Source organism: Drosophila ananassae (assembly GCF_017639315.1).
Source record: "Drosophila ananassae strain 14024-0371.13 chromosome 4 unlocalized genomic scaffold, ASM1763931v2 tig00000071, whole genome shotgun sequence".
NCBI classification, from domain to species: domain Eukaryota; kingdom Metazoa; phylum Arthropoda; class Insecta; order Diptera; family Drosophilidae; genus Drosophila; species Drosophila ananassae.
Genome location: NW_025319041.1, coordinates 2,775,369 through 2,797,215, shown reverse-complemented (window position 1 = coordinate 2,797,215; position 21,847 = coordinate 2,775,369). Strand labels below are relative to the sequence as shown.

At 40.5% G+C, this 21,847-nt stretch overlaps 1 protein-coding gene across 6 annotated transcripts in view; it reads right to left on the bottom strand.

Moving 5' to 3' along the window:
• LOC6503310 (synaptotagmin-7) overlaps nucleotides 1-21,847 on the bottom strand; it is a 203,735-nt gene that overhangs the window by 15,961 nt on the left and 165,927 nt on the right. Inside the window, exon 8 of one of the 6 annotated variants that reach the window (XR_006507919.1) lies at nucleotides 11,166-11,354. The exons of the other annotated variants lie outside the window; for them this stretch is intronic. The gene's annotated coding sequence lies outside the window, so the exon portion shown is untranslated. The remainder of the gene's footprint in view (nucleotides 1-11,165; nucleotides 11,355-21,847) is intronic. 6 annotated transcript variants of the gene reach the window in all.

The following is a 21,847-nucleotide window of genomic DNA, read 5'->3' as shown; positions in this document are numbered from 1 at the left end:
GAGGTATTAGAAAAAAATATTTTTTTATATTCACCTGATAAATTATGATAAGACCGCAACGAGGTCGCGCTTTTATAAAGCCGCGACGAACCAAAAAAAAAAACCACAAACACAGGCTTAGGCTGCCCTTATCACTGTCGCAAATCTAGATAAGCGTATGCATGTAAATACAGATAAAACAAGAAAGGAAAGCTAACTTCGGGCGGAGCCGAAGTTGTTATACCCTTGCAGTTGAGTCGCAGTCCGCTAGGTGGCGCCACGCATCTTATATTATTAGATATGTAGCGGATCGTATATATTCGGCCGATCCTTATGAAATTTGGCATATCGAATTATTTTGCCAAAAGAGGAATCCATTGAAACTCCCATGATTTTAACTTGAAAAACAACGAAGTTATAGCATTTCCGATCAATCAGTTATATGACAGCTATAGAATATAGTTGACCGATTCCGGCCGTTCCGACTTATATACTGCCTGTAAAGGAAAGAAGGGTGTGTGCAAAGTTTCAACTCGATAGCTTTAAAACTGAGAGACTAGTTTGCGTAGAAACAGACAGACGGACAGACGGACCGACGGACAGACGGACCTACGGACAGACGGACATGCTCATATCGACTCAGGAGGTGATCCTGATCAAGAATATATATACTTTATAGGGTGATGTCTCCTTCACTGCGTTGCACACTTTTGACCAAAATTATAATACCCTCTGCAAGGGTATAAACATCCGAATGATCTGCGACTTACGTGGTATTTAAAAAAAAAATAAATCACTTTCCACTTGCGCTGATCTTGCGCTGATGAAAATTTAAACTCGCAGAGAGTGATATTATCTGGCGTGTGCACTTCGTGAGGGTTTCGACAGAAAAGACTGAGAATGGATCAACCCACATTCCAATTAGGTTACCGGAAATGCAAAACAGCTGATTTTGCAGCTTTCCTAAACCTCCCTGCTGCAGCTGATTCCGCTTAGCAATTGGGCAACTCCCGAAGTAAAAGCTTATCTTTAACTCTCGGTTACAAAAAAAAAATTTACAAAGCCGATATAAATAATTTTAGTTCTTTATTTATTATTTTTTTTTTGGAAAATGACTTTTCAGTCGCCGCTACAGCATCCCTTCCCGCGTTGCGGCAGCAGCTCCAATACTTTCAGCTCCAGACTCCACTATGCAATTAAAATGCAACTTTGTAACAACAACAACAACGGCGTTTTCTTGGCACTTTTAATGCTAATCACAATAATCAACCGGGATGAAATAACTTCGGGGTGACCACGTGTTATGCTATTAATAGTTTTTAATAGCAGCTGAATAAATAGACGCGTTTCAGTTCAGATTATAATTATCAATAGTTTATTTGGGTTCCACTCAACCCTAATATAAGCCGCTCCAATCAATGCAGAATCACCATAAACGCATAACTAAGAGCTTGCGCTGAGCTCTTAAAACTGAGAGACTAGTTTGCATAGAAACAGACAAACAGACAGACATGCTCATATCGCTCATACCCAATCAATATGGTTTCCGGAAGGGTAGGTCGACAGTGGATGACATCATGCGGGTAAAGAACCTGGCAGCACATGCCATTCAAGTAGTAATATCGAGCTGGAAAAAAATTGAAACGGTGACGGTTCGCGTAGGGGGAGTGGCCATCCTCTCGTAATCGTGACTCATACCGCTACGGAAACTAGTCTGGGAGAGGTCGGAGCTGGCCGATACGGCTCAGGATGAAACCACGACGGTGTCGGTTAAGAAGACTGTGGCGAGAGCCAAAAGTCTGGCCAACTGGCAGAGCTCATGGGAGCACTATACGAAGAGACGCTGGACACATAGGCTCATTGTGGATACTCCCAGTATGGACCGGAAGGAAGCACGACGAGGTGAATTTTTACCCCGCTCAGGCCCTTAGCGGACACGGGATTTTGTTTTATTTACAACCATTTAAAAAAAAAAAGCAAAGCTACCCTCGGGCGGATATAGTCTGCTGATCCTGATGAAATTTGGCAGAACAAATAAGATTGCCCAAAATGGGATCCGTAGATAGTCCCCTCATTCTAGCTTAAAAAACACAAAAGTTATGCCAATTCCGATCGTTCAGTTATATGGCAGCTATAGGATATAGTCGGCCGATCCTTATAAAATTCGACAATTCAGATTTTTTTTTTTTTAAATGGAATCTGTACCAAGTCCCATCCTTCTAACTTAAAAAACAACAAAGTTATGCCAATTCCGATCGTTCTATGACAGATATAGGATATAGTCGGCCGATCCTTATGAAATTTTGTACATAAGATATGTTGATCAAATATAACATGTGTGGAAAGTCCCAACCCTCTATCTTAAAAAACAACGAAGTTATGGCATTTCCGATCAATCAGTTATATGGCAGCTATAGGATATAGTCGACCGATCCCGACCGTTCCGACTTATGTACTGCCTGCAACAGAAAGAAGGGTGTGTGCAAAGTTTCAATTCGATAGCTTTAAAACTGAGAGACTAGTTTGCGTAGAAACAGACAGACAGACAGACAGACAGACAGACGGACAGACGGACAGACGGACAGACGGACAGACGGACATGCTCATATCGACTCAGGAGGTGATCCTGATCAAGAATATATATACTTTATAGGGTCGGAGATGTCTCCTTCACTGCGTTGCACACTTTTGACCAAAATTATAATACCCTCTGCAAGGGTATAAAAACACCAAAGTTAAGGCATTTCCGATCAATCAGTTATATGGCAGCTATAGGATATAGTCGACCGATCCCGGCCATTCCGACTTATATACTACCTGCAAGGAAAAAAAGGATGTGTGCAAAGTTTCAACTCGATAGCTCCAAAACTGAGAGACTAGTTTGCGTAGAAACCGACAGACAGACAGACAGACGGACAGACGGACAGACGGACAGACGGACATGCTCATATCGACTCAGGAGGTGATCCTGATCAAGAATATATATACTTTATAGGGTCGGAGATGTCTCCTTCACTGCGTTGCACACTTTTGACCAAAATTATAATACCCTCTGCAAGGGTATAAAAACACCAAAGTTATGGCATTTCCGATCAATCAGTTATATGGCAGCTATAGGATATAGTCGACCGATCCCGGCCATTCCGACTTATATACTACCTGCAAGGAAAACTACCTACAAGGGTATAACAATTTTAGATTTGTTATAACAAACGTAGCTTCAATTTTAGTAACTAACATACTCAAATTTTTAAAAAATTTTACCAAATAAAATAAGGCAAACGCGGACGGTATTTTTATACCCTTGCAGAGGGTATTATAATTTTGGTCAAAAGTGTGCAACGCAGTGAAGGAGACATCTCCGACCCTATAAAGTATATATATTCTTGATCAGGATCACCTCCTGAGTCGATATGAGCATGTCCGTCTGTCCGTCTGTCCGTCTGTCTGTCTGTCGGTTTCTACGCAAACTAGTCTCTCAGTTTTGGAGCTATCGAGTTGAAACTTTGCACACACCCTTCTTTCCTTTGCAGGTAGTATATAAGTCGGAACGGCCGGGATCGGTCGACTATATCCTATAGCTGCCATATAACTGATTGATCGGAAATGCCATAACTTTGGTGTTTTTTAAGTTAGAGAGTTGGGACTTTCCATACATGTTATATTTAACAAAAATATCTTGTGTAAAAAATTTCATAAGGATCGGCCGACTATATCCTATAGCTGTCATAGAACGATCGAAATTGGCATAACTTTGGTGTTTTTTAAGTTAGAAAGATGGGATTTGGTACACATTCTATTTTGGGAAAAATAATTCAATATGCTAAATTTCATAAGAATCGGCCGACTATATACGATCCGCTACATATCTAATAAAATAAGATGGGTGGCGCCACCTAGCGGACTGCGACTGAACTGCAAGGGTATATCAACTTCGGCTCCGCCCGAAGTTAGCTTTCCTTTCTTGTTTAGGAGAAAAACTTGACAACCTATTTTCATTTGGGAAATTCTTAAAAAATCGTAAAGTACCAATCGACGCGTATTTTGGATCAGGATCTGTGTATATAAAATTATCCAATATGATGAATCAAAAGTGTTTTACATTTACGCAAATTTCTCTCAAGCCAAACTAATTTGTCAAATTTTTGGATAAAATTCATAATGAAAAACAATATCTTTCAATCGGTATATCACTCATTCAGGTTGAAGACACACAGAAAATTTTTAATTCTTCGGCTATACATAGTGTCTTCACGTGCTAGCTACAAGGTAGGGCATGCCTTCCGTTTTGGTTCTCTTTGTTGTTCAATAAGTTTTTTACATTTTCTTCTAGTTGAACCTGATAATCTTCAAAAAGTGTTAAAACATTTTCAATGGAAAAAAATAAAAATGAAAATAACATATTTTGGAAAACTGTTTTAATAAAGTTTCCATCCGAAAATGATGTTAGCTACAAAATGCTTCGCACTAGGCCGAAAAGTGCTAAAAATATGTTAGGTGTTGTTAAACTTCGCAAAATTGTTCTTTTAATCCCATATGAAAAAGCGGTTCAATAACAAAGGCGGAACGAGAGCAATGGCGCTGGGCATCCCTTTTCTACGGTGTCCACCTTTGTTTCGATCTATTATGAGTCATAAAAGTTTATTATTTTTTTCCAACTCTACAATTTGTTTGAGTATGTTGTGTTGTATGTCGATTAAGTAGCATTGGTCCTCAAACCCATGAAGTTTTCCACCAACTTATTTTATTTTGGTAAGTATACTTCAACTTTTTGAATCATTTTAAAGTATGCTTCCATGTCAAAAAAAAAAATATCACTAAATTCCATGAAGATGACCCAACTCCAATATCTCCCACAGATTCCAAATATATTGACGAGGATTTGGTAATTTGTTTGACAGTATACGAGGGTAGTCCGATAAGTACTTAGACTCCAAAACAAAAACAAAAATTTTGGAAAAGTGGCAATTTTTTTCTTAACGTAATCTCCTTTTAGCTCGATACACTTGACCAAGCGATGCTCCAACTTCTTTAACCCGTCTAAAAAATACGTTTTCTTGAGATCTGCAAAAAAAGGCCACTTTGACGGCGATGACCTCTTCATTCGACGCAAATTTTGTCCAGCGAGTGACTTTTTCAAGTTTGGAAACAAAAATAAGTCACACGGGGCCAAATCTGGAGAATATAGTGCATGGGGTAACAGCTCGTAGCCCAATGTGACCAATTTGGACGTGGCCGTGTGGCCGTTTTGCTCTTTCCCAGGTAGTCATTGGTGATCTACACACCTTGTGAATCCCCAAAAAAGGTGGCTATCACCTTTCCAACCGATGGACATTCTTCGGAGCAGGTTCGCCGGGTGAAGTCCACTGTTCCCATTGCATACGGAGGAGTCAGATATCACAAGGAAGAGTGTTGCACAGATAAGGCGTTTAGTATAAGGGATTTAAGATTGTTAGTGGAGCAAGGTGACAAGATGTGGTAGAGACTATTGTAGTCCAAACATAATACCCTAAACGGATCGTGTTGGGCATATGTCGAACTACAATGGCTGAGGAGTAGAGGATGATAGTTTCTAGTCCTTCTAATAGTAACGCTAAAATTTACTCGTGATAGTAACTGCTGGCTGTCTACATTTCCATAAATAAGATTATATAGAAACATGACACCCAGAATCGTTCTACGGTTTGTTAATGGTGGTAAGTTGATTAGTAAAAGTCAACTACGATAAGAGTAAAGATTTGCAACCCAATTAAGTCCCCTAAGAGCGAAAGTCAGGAAGTTTTTTTGTACAGATTCTATGTGATCTTGGTGTACTCCGTAATGAGGACCCCAGACACACGATCCATACTTAATAATCGGACGGACCAATTATGTATGTAAAGTTTTTGTTATCTACGGGACATTAAATTCTTTTGACCATCTTTTAATAAAACTACGGGAGATTTATGGTCGGTAAATTTAAGTTTCAAACCTAATAGGACACCCAGATCTTTTACCTAAGTTAATTTTTCTAAGGCGTTCTCTTAGAGAAAGTACATAGCCTGGTGAGGACTAGATCGATAAAATGAAATCAGTTTACATTTTTATCCATTAAGCATTATTTTTTTTGCTAAACACCTATTTTGAAATTTATCTAAATCTTATTGAAGTCTAGATTCGCGTTTTGGGGAATTTATTCTAAAGACGAAACTTAAAATCATCAGCGTACATAAGTACAAATGAATCAGTTAAGGCAATGGTTGTTAATAAACAGTTTAAATAGTAAGGGTCCAAGATGGCTTTACCCTAGATGTGGCGCGGGCTAACAGCGAGGTAACATCTTTAAAGAAGACACGTTGGGTCCTTCCAGATAAGTAATCCAGATAAGAAGATCAGTTAGAAATATCAAAAGACTGAGTTCACTTGTAAGACTGGTTAACCGAGTCAAATGCTTTACTGAAGTTAGTGTAAGTGATGTCTGTTTGTAAGTCATTCCGGAACCCATCAGTGATAAAAGATGTTAGCTCCAATAAGTTGGTAGTGGTGGAGCGGCGCTTCATGAAGCCATGCTGGAACGGAGATGTTATTGAACTACATAGATGTTACAAATGTAGAGTGATAAGTTTTTCAAAAAGCTTTGGAACTGTTGACAATTTTGAGATGCCTCTATAAATTGCAGTGTCGGATTTTTTAAATTTTTAATGCAGCGGAATAATGACAGGTTCCTTCCACATAAAGGGAAAGATCGAAGTCTCCAGCGATAGATTAAAGAGTTTAAGGAGCGGTTTGCACATAGCCTCGGCGCAGTTCTTCAGAAAACATCCTGGTACTCCATCAGGGCCTTGCGAATGCACGGGCTACAGTACAGTACAGTACAGTACGGGCTAGAGTACAGTTTGGGAAGTTTACTACGTAACCCTCTAGTATTCTGATAGGTATGTGTTAGTGAATACATTAGTTTTTTGAAGCTGAGGAAGATGAGGTGAAAGGTTGGTCAGTGGCCGTAACACAGGTTTGGTAATTTTTTTCGTTTGTATTGGCCTTGATGTAAGTCGAGATATCAATCTCAGAAGTGTCATGGGCAAGCCGGGAAACCAAAATGTGTTTCGATAAGGGGATCACCTGCAAGGGTTTCGGTGCCGCCGTAACTAATACTGCGGCATTAGTTCGTACCGGGGGTGCGGACTGTTGATTTCCCTGTTCGTTGTCTCATAAGGGGGTTTGAATTGAATAATTGTCGGCTGAACTAAAAGAGGATTTTTTACGCTTTGGAGACTCATATAGTAGTTGAAGACTACTAAACTGTGATCGAGCACACAGAGTAGTTTATTGATTTTACGAAAACCGTTAATCAACTTTTTGAATCCATTTTTAGTCAGTCTCATGATATCATTTCGCCCTGAACAGCACGACAACCGTCACACCAGACCTACGTGAAATAGCAACGAAACAGGCCGTGAACCCGGCACACTTAGCGTGTAAAACGTTTTCATAGAGCCAACAGTGGATTATAGGCTTGGAAGAGGAGATTTTCTTATAACAAGACTTCAACGCACGGACAAGTTTCACCTTCATGACAATTAAAAAATTAATTTATTAATACTAAATAAAAGATTTGATAAAACCGCAGTGCGCAAAAAAAAAAACACGTCCGTCCGCTTTAAGATAAAGAGAGGATTTTGTCACTGTTTCGAATGCTCCAAGGTCTCTGGTGGTACCAGTGGATCCATGTTTCGTCGACGGTCACGAAACGACGCAGAAACTTTTTCGGATTGCGTTTAAACAGCGTCAAACACTGTTGTTCGAAGTAACCAAACGAGACACCCATCGCGCCGATAGCTTTCTAACGGCGCCGACCGCCGACGCGGTCTTTTGTGATGCCTACTGTCTCAGCTATATCGCGCTATCCCCCGTGATAACCGTTTTCGGGGCACCTGGGTGTGGCCTCATCTAAAACCGACCTGCGACCACCTTGAAACTCGTTTAACCGATTTTTGACGGTCGCCCTCGAAGGAGAAGAGTCACCGTACACAGCATCCAAGAGCTCTTTAATTTCGATTTCACGATTTCTGCACGATTCCTCTTCCGAAAACAAGAATCAAATCACAGACCGATATCGCTCTTTCTCCATTTTTCTAAAATTTACAGAAACGTCCGATTAAACACACAGTCAAAACAAAGCTACGAGTCCGATTCCGAATTCGACTGTTGCTGTCTACGAGAATGTACTACACAATAATAAATTTCTCGTGACGCTATCGTATTATGGATCTCTGATATTCGGAGATGAATTCGCTAGTTAACGGAAAGGATAAGTTTATATGCTAGAATATCGATTGTTAGTAAGTTTGAATAACGCGCCACTACAGTGCACCTTCCTTAAGTGTAGTATTTGTGATTCGCACTATGTTTCTAATTGACTGTTTATGGTCAAAAGTTAAGTTATGTTTGGCGCCGCAATTACTCCTATCAGCGATCCCAATATGGGATGGGAGGAGATACTGCAGTACAGGGCGCTCCATCTTATATATCGGTATGTAAACATGGAATAACTTAGAGAAAAAACAACCAATTTCTATTAGTGATATATTTTTATTCAGTTGGTTCTTTACCATATTTTTGGCCTAGTTTTGGAAAACAATATCAATTAAGTGGCCACCTTTATTAGCAATTAAAAAATGACTCCTTTTTCTGCGACTCCTTTTTTGTGGGGTTACGAGCAAACGACGAAGCTTTTTAAGTGCAGAAACTTTAAATTCTCTACTTGTGGTTAAGCTTTATACTGATTAAATAATAAATACAATGTTATGATCTAATGAATTAGTTAAAGTCGTTGCTAAACGACATTAAAAAAGTACTGAAGACAATAGACCGTTTACGATGAGTCTTTCGTTTTTTCGCTCTACTGCTGACCATCAATGAGCGAGCGTTCAGTTGAATCGCTCTCTCTAAGTTGTTCTTGAGTGCGTATAACCAGAACCCCGAAACTGAGAACAGTTAACCGAAAACCAAAACAAAGAGCAACGAAAAGTTCTGTTCAGAGCGAGAGCATACGAGCATAGTTTTTTCGATCGTGTTGGAGTGCAGACCGCAACACGAAAAACGGTCAACTGTTATTTGCGAGCTCTGCTCCTAAGTAAGAAGTAATTTCTGGGCCACTTCTGGGTAAAGAGAAGGATGTTAGATGCAAACGCAAATGTGAAGCTTCCGTTGCAAATCGAGCATCAGAAATATGGAACAGAAGGGTTATAGTGACCACCCTTGAGGTTGCTTTATGGGTTATCAGGGCATCGTGCCATTAAAGATCGCAAGGATTTCAAGAACGCCCCAGTCAGGACGCGGATGGAGCTCATCAATAAGAATCGGATCTGTTTCACGTGTCTTTAAACCACTGCGCACATGGTACGGTTCCGCAAAAGGAGCCAAACCAGTTATGTCTACGGATGCCACAGGAAGCATAACTATTTGCTGCATCTCTACGAAGCCGGTAGCCCCAGATGGTCATAATAGTCAGATGGTGGCCACAGAAGGGAGCTACGGAGCAGCCACCGACGAGAAACTAGCACTTCATACTGCACCGAACGCAAACCTCTCTCTACACGACGCGAGCAATATAAGAGTGGGAGCGGTTCTACATCAAGTCAAGTTCTGCTGACAATTTCAAAAAATGGTTATTAAAAGTGTATCTTTTTAATAATAAAAAATTTTAGAAAAAAGGCCGTCTTTTCCCCGTGAAAACCCATGTAACCCTTTAATGCAACACGCGTTAGATAAAAGCTCAACCATGGAAACACCAGCCCCTAAAGGGCCAGACCTAGGGGCTCATGCAGGATTATCAGGAACAACCTCGCTTCGAAGACCAAGCCTCGAAGGTCACTTTGCATCATAAAGTCTAGAGGGCAGTACTTTGTTGAGTCAACCGAAACAATTTAAAATATCAACGAATAAATACTTCGGCCAACATGGTTATACTTATGTGGAGCACATAAGCCATCATAACAAATTCAAAAATTTATTAGGAATTATTCCGATAATGAGGAAAACTTCAATGCTTCCCCTTTTCCAATGATTTTATACTGCGGTGTTTCTGCGAAGAATAGAAAATGAATGTGTCAAAATTCTACATAATTGTTTTGGACACATTTTCTGTCCTTTGTACCGCTAAAATTCGCTAAAAATAAAACAAGTTGAGCTTAGTACTGAGAACGATTTTGGAGGAGACGCGGAGACGTGCATATAGTAAAAAAATGACCGAATACGCACAAATGTTGGACCAAATATCCACCAGTCACTATATATTATCTCCTCTGCGAAAGAGGTTTCCCCTCTGGGGAAAAGTTTCGTGTGGAATTTCCTGTGCAAAATTTTAAAAGACGAATTATCTTTCATAACTTGGTCTACTGTCGTTCGGGCCAATAAAATCTTAAAATACGTGGGCCGAACTAAATGCTGTCAAAATTTAAAAGTATGGAAGGATTGGAAATGGTGACAAAGATATCCAAGATTGCCGACCTTTTTCTGGCCTTAAGTGGATCTGGCCTTAAAGTAATGGTAAAAATTAAGAAAATGGTAAAAATCACCGCATAAAAGACATGAGCAAAGAAAACGAGTACAAAACATCGCATCAGTTTTTGATGAATCAAGTATATACTCGAGTATAAAAATTAGTTGGTGCGTATACGGAGGACTAGTAGTTGCGGGGTGTCGCTGCAGATCTCTGATGCATTTTTTGTGGCATGGTTTTTGGGAAAACCATATATAGCTGCCGCAGAGTTTTTTCCATATTATTATTTGAGAAAATTGGGTTGATATAAATGACATTTTAACTGAGCAAAATGTGCATTATAATACAGTATAATTATCTAAAAATGTTACAATAATATTGAAAGAGATGATGACTGAAAATTTTTATTTACATTTTTGCATTTTACATTTTTTGGGCACAGTTTTTGAGAAATCCGCAGTTTTTTGTATATTAATTTCATTACAAAAAATTATATATATTTTTAGACGTGGGTACTATAGAGGTCTACATGCCTAATCTGAAATCTCTTTCTCATATAGCCTCTGAGGTTCAGCTTTCAAAAAATTCATCATGCCTATATGGAAATTTAAATTGAAATATCTATAACTCCTCTAAAACTGAATTGGCTGAAATTTTTTTTGTATATATATATACTATATGTACATATTTAATTCATACATACCTACATACAAGGTGCGTTCCAAAGTAAATAGGACTTTTTGAATCTAGCGCCCTTTAGTGGCATCATCCGTAAAGGCTATACGTCATTGGGTTGTTTTTGTGCGTTGTTTGTCCGTAGAGCTTTATGCGGCCAACTTTATCGATCTTGGACTCCCGGGAGTAACGGTAGGTCTCTGAGTCGTAGTCAAATCTATTAAAGTCCTGACTAATGTTATTCTGGATTGTCTTATGGGCCGCCTTGAGTCAGGCATGGTTCACTGAGGCCAGGATAAGGGAAGGTGGGCGGAATAAGAGTTTGCCTTGGGTGGGTGTAGATTGTGTTTGGGTTAATAAAGAGCAGCATTCTGAGGCTAGTTGGGATGCACCACACCAGGAAAATCGAAAAAAAAGTCATTCTAACCTTGATTTTTATATCCTTGTAGAGGGTATTATTATACCCTTTGCAAAGGGTATAATAATTTTGGTCAAAAGTGTGCAACGCAGTGAAGGAGACATCTCCGACCCTATAAAGTATATATATTCTTGATCAGGATCATCTCCTGAGTCGATATAAGCATGTCCGTTTGTCCGTCTGTCCGTCTGACCGTCTGTCCGTCTGTCTGTTTCTACGCAAACTAGTCTCTCAGTTTTGGAGCTATCGAGTTGAAACTTTGCACACATCCTTCTTTCCTTTGCAGGCAGTATATAAGTCGGAACGGCCGGGATCGGTCGACTATATCCTATAGCTGCCATATAACTCATTGATCGGAAATGCCATAACTTTGGTGTTTTTTAAGTTAGAGGGTTGGGACTTTTCACACAAAATTTCATAAGGATCGGCCGACTATATCCTATAGCTGTCATAGAACAATCGAAATTGGCATAACTTTGGTGTTTTTTAAGTTAGAAAGATGGGATTTGGTACAGATTCTATTTTGGGAAAAACAATCTGATCTTTTCATAAGGATCGGCCATAAGGATACGATTCGCTGTATATCTAATAATATAAGATGCGTGGCGCCACCTAGCGGACTGCGACTGAACTGCAAGGGTATATCAACTTCGGTTCCGCCCAAAGTTAGCTTTCCTTTTTTGTTTTTTAAAAGATTTTAACGCCTATTTTAAAAGATGCTTGGGGCTATTTCCAAAATTTTTATTAGAAAAATTATTTGATGGTGAAATTCATAGAGTTCTGCCAACTATATACGATCAGATATATATATATATTATATATAATATAAAATAATAAAAGTTGCACCTTACTGCAAGAGTCTACTGCAAGATCTTGCGATCCTGCCAATGAAGGTTACGCCCACACTAGTTCCGCCAGCTAACACGTTTGTGACCCAGGATCCCCACCCTGAAGTAGTATTGATTTAACATGCTTTTTATACCCTTGCAGAGGGTATTATAATTTTGGTCAAAAGTGTGCAACGCAGTGAAGGAGACATCTCCGACCCTATAAAGTATATATATTCTTGATCAGGATCACCTCCTGAGTCGATATGAGCATGTCCGTCTGTCCGTCTGTCTGTCTGTCTGTTTCTACGCAAACTAGTCTCTCAGTTTTAAAGCTATCGAGTTGAAACTTTGCACACATCCTTCTTTCCTTTGCAGGCAGTATATAAGTCGGAACGGCCGGGATCGGTCAACTATATCCTATAGCTGCCATATAACTGATTGATCGGAAATGCCATAACTTTGGTGTTTTTGTTTGGTGTTGGTGTTTTTGGTAAGTTAGAGGGTTGGGACTTTCCACACATGTTATATTTGACCCACATATCTTATGTACAAAATTTCATAAGGATCGGCCGACTATATCCTATAGCTGTCATAGAACGATCGGAATTGGCATAACTTTGGTGTTTTATAAGATAGAAAGATGGGATTTGGTACAGATTCTATTTTGGGGAAAACAATCTGATCTGCCAATTTTCATAAGGATCGGCCGACTATAAACGATCCGCTATATATCTAATAACATAAGATGGGTGGCGCCACCTAGCGGACTGCGACTGAACTGCAAGGGTATATCAACTTCGGCTCCGCCCGAAGTTAGCTTTCCTTTCTTGTTTCTAATCACGTCTCTTCCATCCAGTAGCTCACCAAAGAAAGAAAATGGCGTTTCGACCACACAGTTCAATCCAGCTAATCTATTATCCATATGTAATCTTCCCAATAAGCTATTGGAGTGCCATGGGCCTTAATTTTTCTGTCAATCAATACTGACGGGTAACGGGTTTAACCTTTTGAAGATCGAACAACAAATTAAATTCTGAAAATGACGGACTGAAAATACGATTAGCAGTGGCTGATCTGACATTTTTGGAGACTGAGATAAAAAATATTTTAAAAATGGAATACTACAGCTTGGAATACTTATGTTTATTGTTGGGACTTGTGCCAGCATCAAATATCGTAATTATTCCTAATTAGTTCTGTCAGTTTAACTAGCCGCATGCACTTTTGGGAGCTTTGGTGGAGCTTCTGCGCAAGCTCTTAGTTTTATGCACTTGTTATTCGGCATTGTTTTGGATCGGCCGCGGCATTTGTTTTGGGGTTCAATTGAATATTGAAAATAGAAATTGAACCTTGTCTATTTAATTCGGGCGCTATTAAAACGCTGATAACGTAACATTTATTTAAAATCGTTTTTTTTAGTTTGGGAGGGGTTAATTTTAATTTGATCTAAAATAAAATATATAACCTAAGTTATTAGGTTTATCAGAGACAGCCATACGGAAAAATCGAATTCTATTTGCCACGCAGCTTTGGCTACCAACCGAGAGAATTCAAAATTTCCAAAGCTTTTATGAAACAGATGTGGATTTTTGAGGAAAGTTTTTTCACAAAGCGGGTATCACAACCAGTATTAGTTTTTTCTGCCTTAGACTTTGGAGCTGATTCCTTTCGCACTGGCCCGATCACAATCCATCCCTGCGAGGTATTTTGGAGTAGTGGCTGTCCTTCTCCCAAATGTACCTGTTGTGGCCTCATAAGCTGGTGGAAATATTCAGCGTCCAACAATAGGTCAATCTTATGGGACGAAATTGACCTCAGCGAAACTGAGGTGGAATATTTCGTGGAGCCTGAATAGGGTGGGATAGTTGATTGGGCATTATTTCCGGTAGTACGACTAAATTGATTTGTTTTTGGAAATCAGTGGCTAATGATGAAAGGGTCAATACAGCCCTTTTTCGTGATCTTAAAGTTGTCCCTCCCAGGTCAGCGATGTTCAGGGTTGATGGCTCCAATTGGAGTCCCAGTGTGTCAGCCATTCTTCTGGTGATTATGGTAACCTGTGATCCAGAATCCAGAAGTGTAATGCTTAGCTGAGGGGATCCGGCTGGTCCATGTGGTGCCGCTTGGGAGGTTGGTAACAGAACGGTGGGCTTATCTGTAAGCTGGGGCTGAACACACCACTCGTGATGAGCTGGACTGACGTGGCGCGTTAGACGTATCTTTCCGTATTGTTACTTGACTGGTTTCCTGACGCTCAAGGTGTTTTAACATCTGCTACAGAGATTTTCGAGTGGTTGTATCAGTGATGGCTAGTTCTAGAGTTGACAGCGTGTGGGTCCAATCTTTCCTCAGTGATGTGTATCAATATTGGATCCCAGTTGACTGTTGACATATTAAGTGCGTTGAGAGTGGCGGCTTTTCGGAGAACGGTAAGGCAACACACGACTTAGGGTTTTTCTTACTCCAGTCCGTATATAATACTTACCGCTGATATTGTATTTCTGGCGCCGTCTATTAGAGCTGGGTTATTATGTCTTGGCAATAGGTGCCAACAATATGAATTTACGTTCAAATCAAATCAAATGCGCTGCCCACACCCTCCAGCTCGCAATTACAGATTACGTGGAAAGTATAGAATCCTCAGAGGTTTTGGATGTTCTGTTATGACCAGCATTTCCATGCAGACGTGTATTTATTGTGCTCCGGAAAAAGTATACAATAAAATTATAAAAGTGCAGGGACTGGTTTTACAAATCTACTCCAATTTGGAAATAAAATTGACAATTTTTATATTGATTAGTCAATCAATTAGTATAAAACTTAACAACTAAAACTCTAATTAACTCAAGCTCGATTTCAATAAGTCTAAATGACGTTTACACACAATGTCAACGTAAGACGGCTCTCAGTACAAAAAAAAAAAACAACGAAAAAACTTCTCCTACGCGTTCGCAACCGGAAATAATGCAAGCTCTGATTAAGCGCGGTGAATTACCACGAACTCGAACGAACTCTTAAACATACCGAGCGAGAGAGCGCGTTCTTGCTCCCCCTCGATACCATCGATGTATCTGTAGCCAAAGAGCGCTGAACGTCCCCCGCAGGTATGCAATGTCGCTCATCAGCAGTAACTACGTCAACCGTAAAAACAACCGCAAATGTATCGACAGCGCGCTTATCTGCCGCAAATCAGAACAAAAACAATGAATATCTTAAGCTGGCTGCGCAGACTGTTATGGATCGCTCCAACGTCAAAATAAAAACGAATCTGAGCCCCCTAAATTCTCAACGCAAAAAACCCGAAACCCAAGACCTCTGGTCTGCCATAGATCCTGCGGAGGGTAGGCACGCATGAGTTTGGAGGCGAGGGGCGAACGCTACCGGGGGGTGTGTCTTGGGGGGGAGGTAGGCCCATCCTGCCCGGCGTATGCCTGGGAGGTAAGTCTATCGGTCTGCTAACACGGATTAGGTGCCGCCCACGGCGAAAAGGCATTCCCAATGAGCCAAGGATACCGAAGGTCCGCGGCGCCCGCAAAGGACAAGCAGCGACAGGATTGGCGTCAGGAGCAGCGGCGACAACGGGAGCAGCAAACAAAAGCGGCGCCAACGACAGGAGCAGCAGCGACGACAACAACAGCGACAGCACAGGCCCGCAACTGGAGCACGTGAGTCCAAACGGAGGGAACCGTGAGCCGATTCGGCGCCAAGACCACACCTCCTGCTGGGCGCAAGCTTTGGGAGGGTGTGTGCATTGGCACCAACCCGTAGCGGTGATCGGGGATCGACGGGAGGATGAGCGGTCGGTCGGCTCAGCCGAACAGCCGGTGAGATTCACCCTTTTGTAACATTATCGAAATAAAAGGGATATTTAAAAAAACGAAGCACCATGTCTTATTTCTGGGCTCGGGCAATCACGTCGAATATATAAATTCGGTGGAACGATCCCCAAACTCTGTGAGCTGGCCGCGACATTTGTTGCGAGCAAAAAAACAGTTCATTACAGGTTGCCCAGTCTAAAAGGAGCTGAAAAATCTCTTCCACCAGAGAGGTGGATAACAGTTCCCAAAATAAACAGTTTGCAGCATCTAGATCAAACCCTGAAGCCTTTTTCTTGACTGAAGCCAGATCCTCTTTAGGACCCATAAACAAAAACGTGACAAACGCAAGCGCTTTAAAATCGGGACTGGCTACCCCTGCTTCAAAAAGTTAATTTCTGCAATCAGTATACTAGCCGTATTAAGCACCACAATCATAACAAATTTGCTAAAAACTACATACAGGCCTCATCTTCAAATATACAACTAAATACTGGTAACCAACTTACACTAGCCGCCGTATACTGCCACCTTCGCTTCACAAGAGCTGAAGATGAATTTGCGCAGTTTTTCAACTCATTAGGAAACCACTTCATAGCAGAAGGGGCCTAGAATGCCGAGCACACACACTGGGTATCTCGCCTCGTGACTCTAAAACAAAACCAGTTCTATAATAAGCTCGACTAAGTTTCTCCTGGCACACCTGGCACAACATATTGGCAGACCCAAAGAAACTACCCGACTTAATAGACTGTGTGATTACTAAAAACATCCCTAACAAGAAAGGAAAGCTAACTTCGGGCGGAGCCGATGTTTTTATACCCTTGCAATTATGTCATTACTTTCCCAAAATGGCAAATCTGTACCAATTCCTATCTTTCTAAAAACACCAAAGTTATGCAAATTCCGATCTCTCTATGATAGCTATAGGTTACAGTCCGCCTACCCGAGGGAAATGAAATTTGGTAGATAAGATATTTCGGCCAAATATAACATGTGTGGAAAGTCCCAACCCTCTAACTTTAAAAACACCAAAGCTATGGCATTTCCGGTCAAACAGTTATATGGCAGCTATAGGATATAGTCAACCGATCCCAGCCGTTCTGACTAATATACTAAATGCAAAGAAAATAAGGATGTGTGCAAAATTTCAACTAGCTTTAAAACTGAGAGATTAGTTTTCGTAGAAACCGACAGACAGACAGACATGCTTATATCGACTAAGGAGATGATCCTGATCAAGAATATATATAGTGACATATTCACCCTTTCGTTTTATTATAAAAATAATTATTCTAAGAAATTTGTTTACATTTAAGTCATGCCAAGATTCGTTCCCACGATCAATATGTTGGCAAGCTAGAATGTAAGAAACCAAATAATTTTGTTGCGACGGATTTGCCGCGTAAGCATTATTACTCTAAGAACTGTCATGGCTGAGTTTGTCAGTGAATGCTGTTTTAGTTCTAAGCTTATATCCGAACAATAAAGATTTAATAAAAATATCATTGGCGCAGTCGGTAGGATACCAAAAAAAATTTTGCAAGTACGGTAAAAGTTAACCAGTATTACTCACTGGCCGATCGTTATTAATAAACAGACGAACTTTATACCGAATTTCGAAACTTGTTGTTGGGCTATCAGCGTTTTGATAGCTACCGAATTAATAAAGAATCCACAATTCAATTTCAATAATTTTATTGGGTCAATTTAACCCCAAAACAACGGCAGCGGCCGATCCCAACAAAACCGAATATACAAGTGCTAAAACCTAAGAGCTTGCGCAGAAGCTCCACCAAAGCTCCCAAACTGCATGCGCTACAAAAGAACAACAAAGCGCATGCGAATCTGGGAGAAACAAAGAATATGGAGCAGCTGATAACGGGCAATTAGTGGACCGCTGCGGCTGGTTACACTGAGAGAATAGAAATAGAAATAATTATGATTTTTGATGCTGGCACAAGTCCCAACATCCTCCCCCCGTTGAATTCCATCTTTCAACAAAAAATCCTTAGGGGCATGGGGCAGCTTCATCACATAATATTGCTGATGATCTCAAGGTCCATAATTCTCAGTTGCAGGCTGCCGTGTCCATCCAGATCCAGAGAGCGCTCGAGCCAAGCGTCAACAGAGTGGCGAGAGTGGAAGGAAACATCTTTCCGAAATTGCGCGTAGGCGCACCTTTCGATTGCAGGATCGGGAGCCTTCACGGCTGGAGCAGCAGCCACCTTGGCAGCTGCAGACGGCGGCAGCAGCGATGCGGACGACCTCCCCCCATTGGAAGGGTGCAGGCTAGAGTCCAGACTGGAGTCAGACCTGGGCGCTGACTTAATCGGCAACGGTGGCAATAAACCAAATCCCGGGCCAGATGCGGGATTAAGAACAGCAGCTTTAGAAAATCCATCGCAGACAACTGCCAGATGCGATGTGGAAATAGCGACCACGGGGGGAGCGGTGGATAGCAGGGGCACTGATGAGACGCAATTGGACCCGTCCTGGCTATCATGATCGTTGCTCAGGTTTCGCTCCAATTTCAAATCCTGAAAACCCGATTGGATGTCGCGGTCCAGCGAAGATTCCTGACTGCATGAGCGACGATTTACCAAGAGACCACCATGCACTTTCGTAGCCTCGATGGTTGGTTTTGTCAACGACGGAGCAATGGGACCAGTGGTGCCGTCGAGACGAGTGGAGTGTTCAGGCACCCTCATGGAGTACCTTGCCATTCCCACCTGAATATCAACGCGCACATCAGCGGCAAGCTGGGAGAACTTCCAGAATAATTCGCTCCCAATTTCGCTAGAGCTCAATCGCTCTAACTCATCCTGGAGTGTGGTGAATTTCTTCCGCAACGCAATTTCCAACGGCTCCAGTACCATGGTGGTCAAATCTCCCTTCTGCACTGCAGCCTTGACCTTATTATGCAGGGCTTCCATCTCCTGGTAGGTAACTTCTGCTCTTCGCCGCAACAGCCTTTCCCTGCTTGCAGGAACCGAGGCACTAATTAAGTCTCCAGACTCCATTATGTAATTTGTTTTTGTGCAAGGTGCAATGTTATGGAAACAATAGCAACAAGTTTTCCTTTACAAGGTTTCCTTTAAGCACTTTAATGATCACAAATCAATTAGAGCGCGATCACGTCGGGGTCACCAAATGTTGGGCTATCAGCGTTTTGATAGCTACCGAATTAATAAAGAATCCACAATTCAATTTCAATAATTTTATTGGGTCAATTTAACCCCAAAACAACGGCAGCGGCCGATCCCAACAAAACCGAATATACAAGTGCTAAAACCTAAGAGCTTGCGCAGAAGCTCCACCAAAGCTCCCAAACTGCATGCGCTACAAAAGAACAACAAAGCGCATGCGAATCTGGGAGAAACAAAGAATATGGAGCAGCTGATAACGGGCAATTAGTGGACCGCTGCGGCTGGTTACACTGAGAGAATAGAAATAGAAATAATTATGATTTTTGATGCTGGCACAAGTCCCAACACTTGTAATTGTATGGTATCCGCAAAACGAATCCGCGTAAAACTGCAAAACATTACGCAAAAACAATTCTCGCGTTCAAATAAAGTAACTAATCAGTTTCCCTGAGTTACGTGAACAAATAGAAGGAAAAGTATAACATTTCTTTTTTTTCTTGGGAGAGTTAAAACAAAGCAACTAATCAGTTTTGCCTGAGTTACGCTAAAAAGGGGAAAACATAGCATAAACGAAGAAAAATCAAAGCATCAAAATTTGTGTCCAGGCCTTAAGAAATATGGCTCAACCAGTTCCACCTTTGAGTGAGATGCAATTATCTCAATTGTTATCTCAAATCCGAGAGATAAACACCTTTAATGGCGAAACCAACATGTTGGAGCCCTTCATCAGGAGGATTGATTTTCTTGTTCAACTTTACCCCACCCAAGATGACCGTCAGAGGAACGTTGTCTTCAGTGCAATCGAAAATCAGCTGGGAATACAAGCAAGACAGACGATGCGGCGTTACCTGGCAGGAGATTGGCTGACGTTGCGTGCAGCACTCATTTCGAAGTACAACAACCATACACCGATGGAGGAGCTGATACGACGACTTTACAACACACAATACCGGGGATCTTTACGTAAGTTTTGTGAAGATTTGGAGGAGAAGAGTAATGTTATTTTAGATAAGTTGTCATTGGATGATACAGAAATGAATAAAATTATTTATAAAAATTCAATGGACCAAACAATTAAGTCCGTAATTTTGAGAAATTTACCAGACCGTCTTTACATGCAGTTAGCAAGATACGACATTTCTACAATAGATAATTTGATAAAAGTGGCTCAGCAGGAAAATGTTTACTGGAATCAAAACCAAGAACAAGGTCAAAGAAATCAGAATAAAAATTCAAAAAGCTATAACAATAATCAAGGAAATTATAAGCCAAATGGTTATCAACAGTACCAGGGTTTTCGACAAAGTCAAAATGTATCCCAACAACAGAATAATAATAACGCTCATTATTATGAATACCAGGGTAGACAATACCAACAGGGGCAACCAAACCCACAATTTGCAAGACAACTAAATGAAGAAAGACGTCAAGACGAACAAAGATTTATTCAAAATCAAAGAAATTATCAGAATAACCAACCCACTTGGCAACCAAGCCACAAAAGAACCAGAGAGGGAACAGATCAACAAAAAAGTGATAGAATGGAGATAGACGAAAATTTTCAGGTACAAGCCTCGCAACAACTTATATCAGATTAACATTTAATGGTAAAAAATTCAAAACCATGATAGATACAGGATCAAGTATAAACATCATAAGTAGGAATCACTTTGATTTTCCTACATACATAGATCCTATTAAAATAAAAACAATCAATGGTATCATTGAGTTGCAAGAAAAGATTAAAATAGCACCAAATAAACTTTTTCCTAAAGAACAGGAGTTTTCACCCATTTTCGGACAGTTATGAAATATTAGTGGGTCGAAAGTTTTTAAAAGCCACAAAGGCAAATATTGATTTTGAAAAAGATACGATTAATTTGAATGGTTTTGATTACTCAGTCATTGAGAGGGACAATATCGAAAATTGGGATAAGTCTCAATCTGGAGACAACTTGAGTGATCAAAATGTCCAAGAAGAAGATGAAGAATATAATTATGCATTAAATACAGAACTTACTAGTAATAAAGATTTTAGAATCGAACATCTAAACTATGTGGAGAAAAAGATTTTGATGAAAACACTTAATGAGTTTAGGGATTTGCAATATTGCGAAGGTGAAAATTTGACCTTCACTAACGAAATTAAACACAAAATAGAGACGAAGCATAACTACCCAATCTATAGAAAGCCTTATAAGTATCCACAGGTCTATGATTTAGAAGTAGAAGAACAAATGAGCGAAATGCTTAAACAAGGAATAATAAGAAAAAGTAATAGTCCATATTGCAGTCCAATTTGGATTGTTCCAAAGAAGCAAGACGCTTCTGGAAAGAAGAAATTTCGCATAGTTATTGACTATCGCAGTCTTAATGAAATCACTATCGGAGACAAATATCCAATACCAATAATTGATGAGATTCTCGATAAATTGGGCAAATGCCAATATTTCACCACGATAGATCTGGCAAAGGGATTTCATCAAATCCAGATGGAT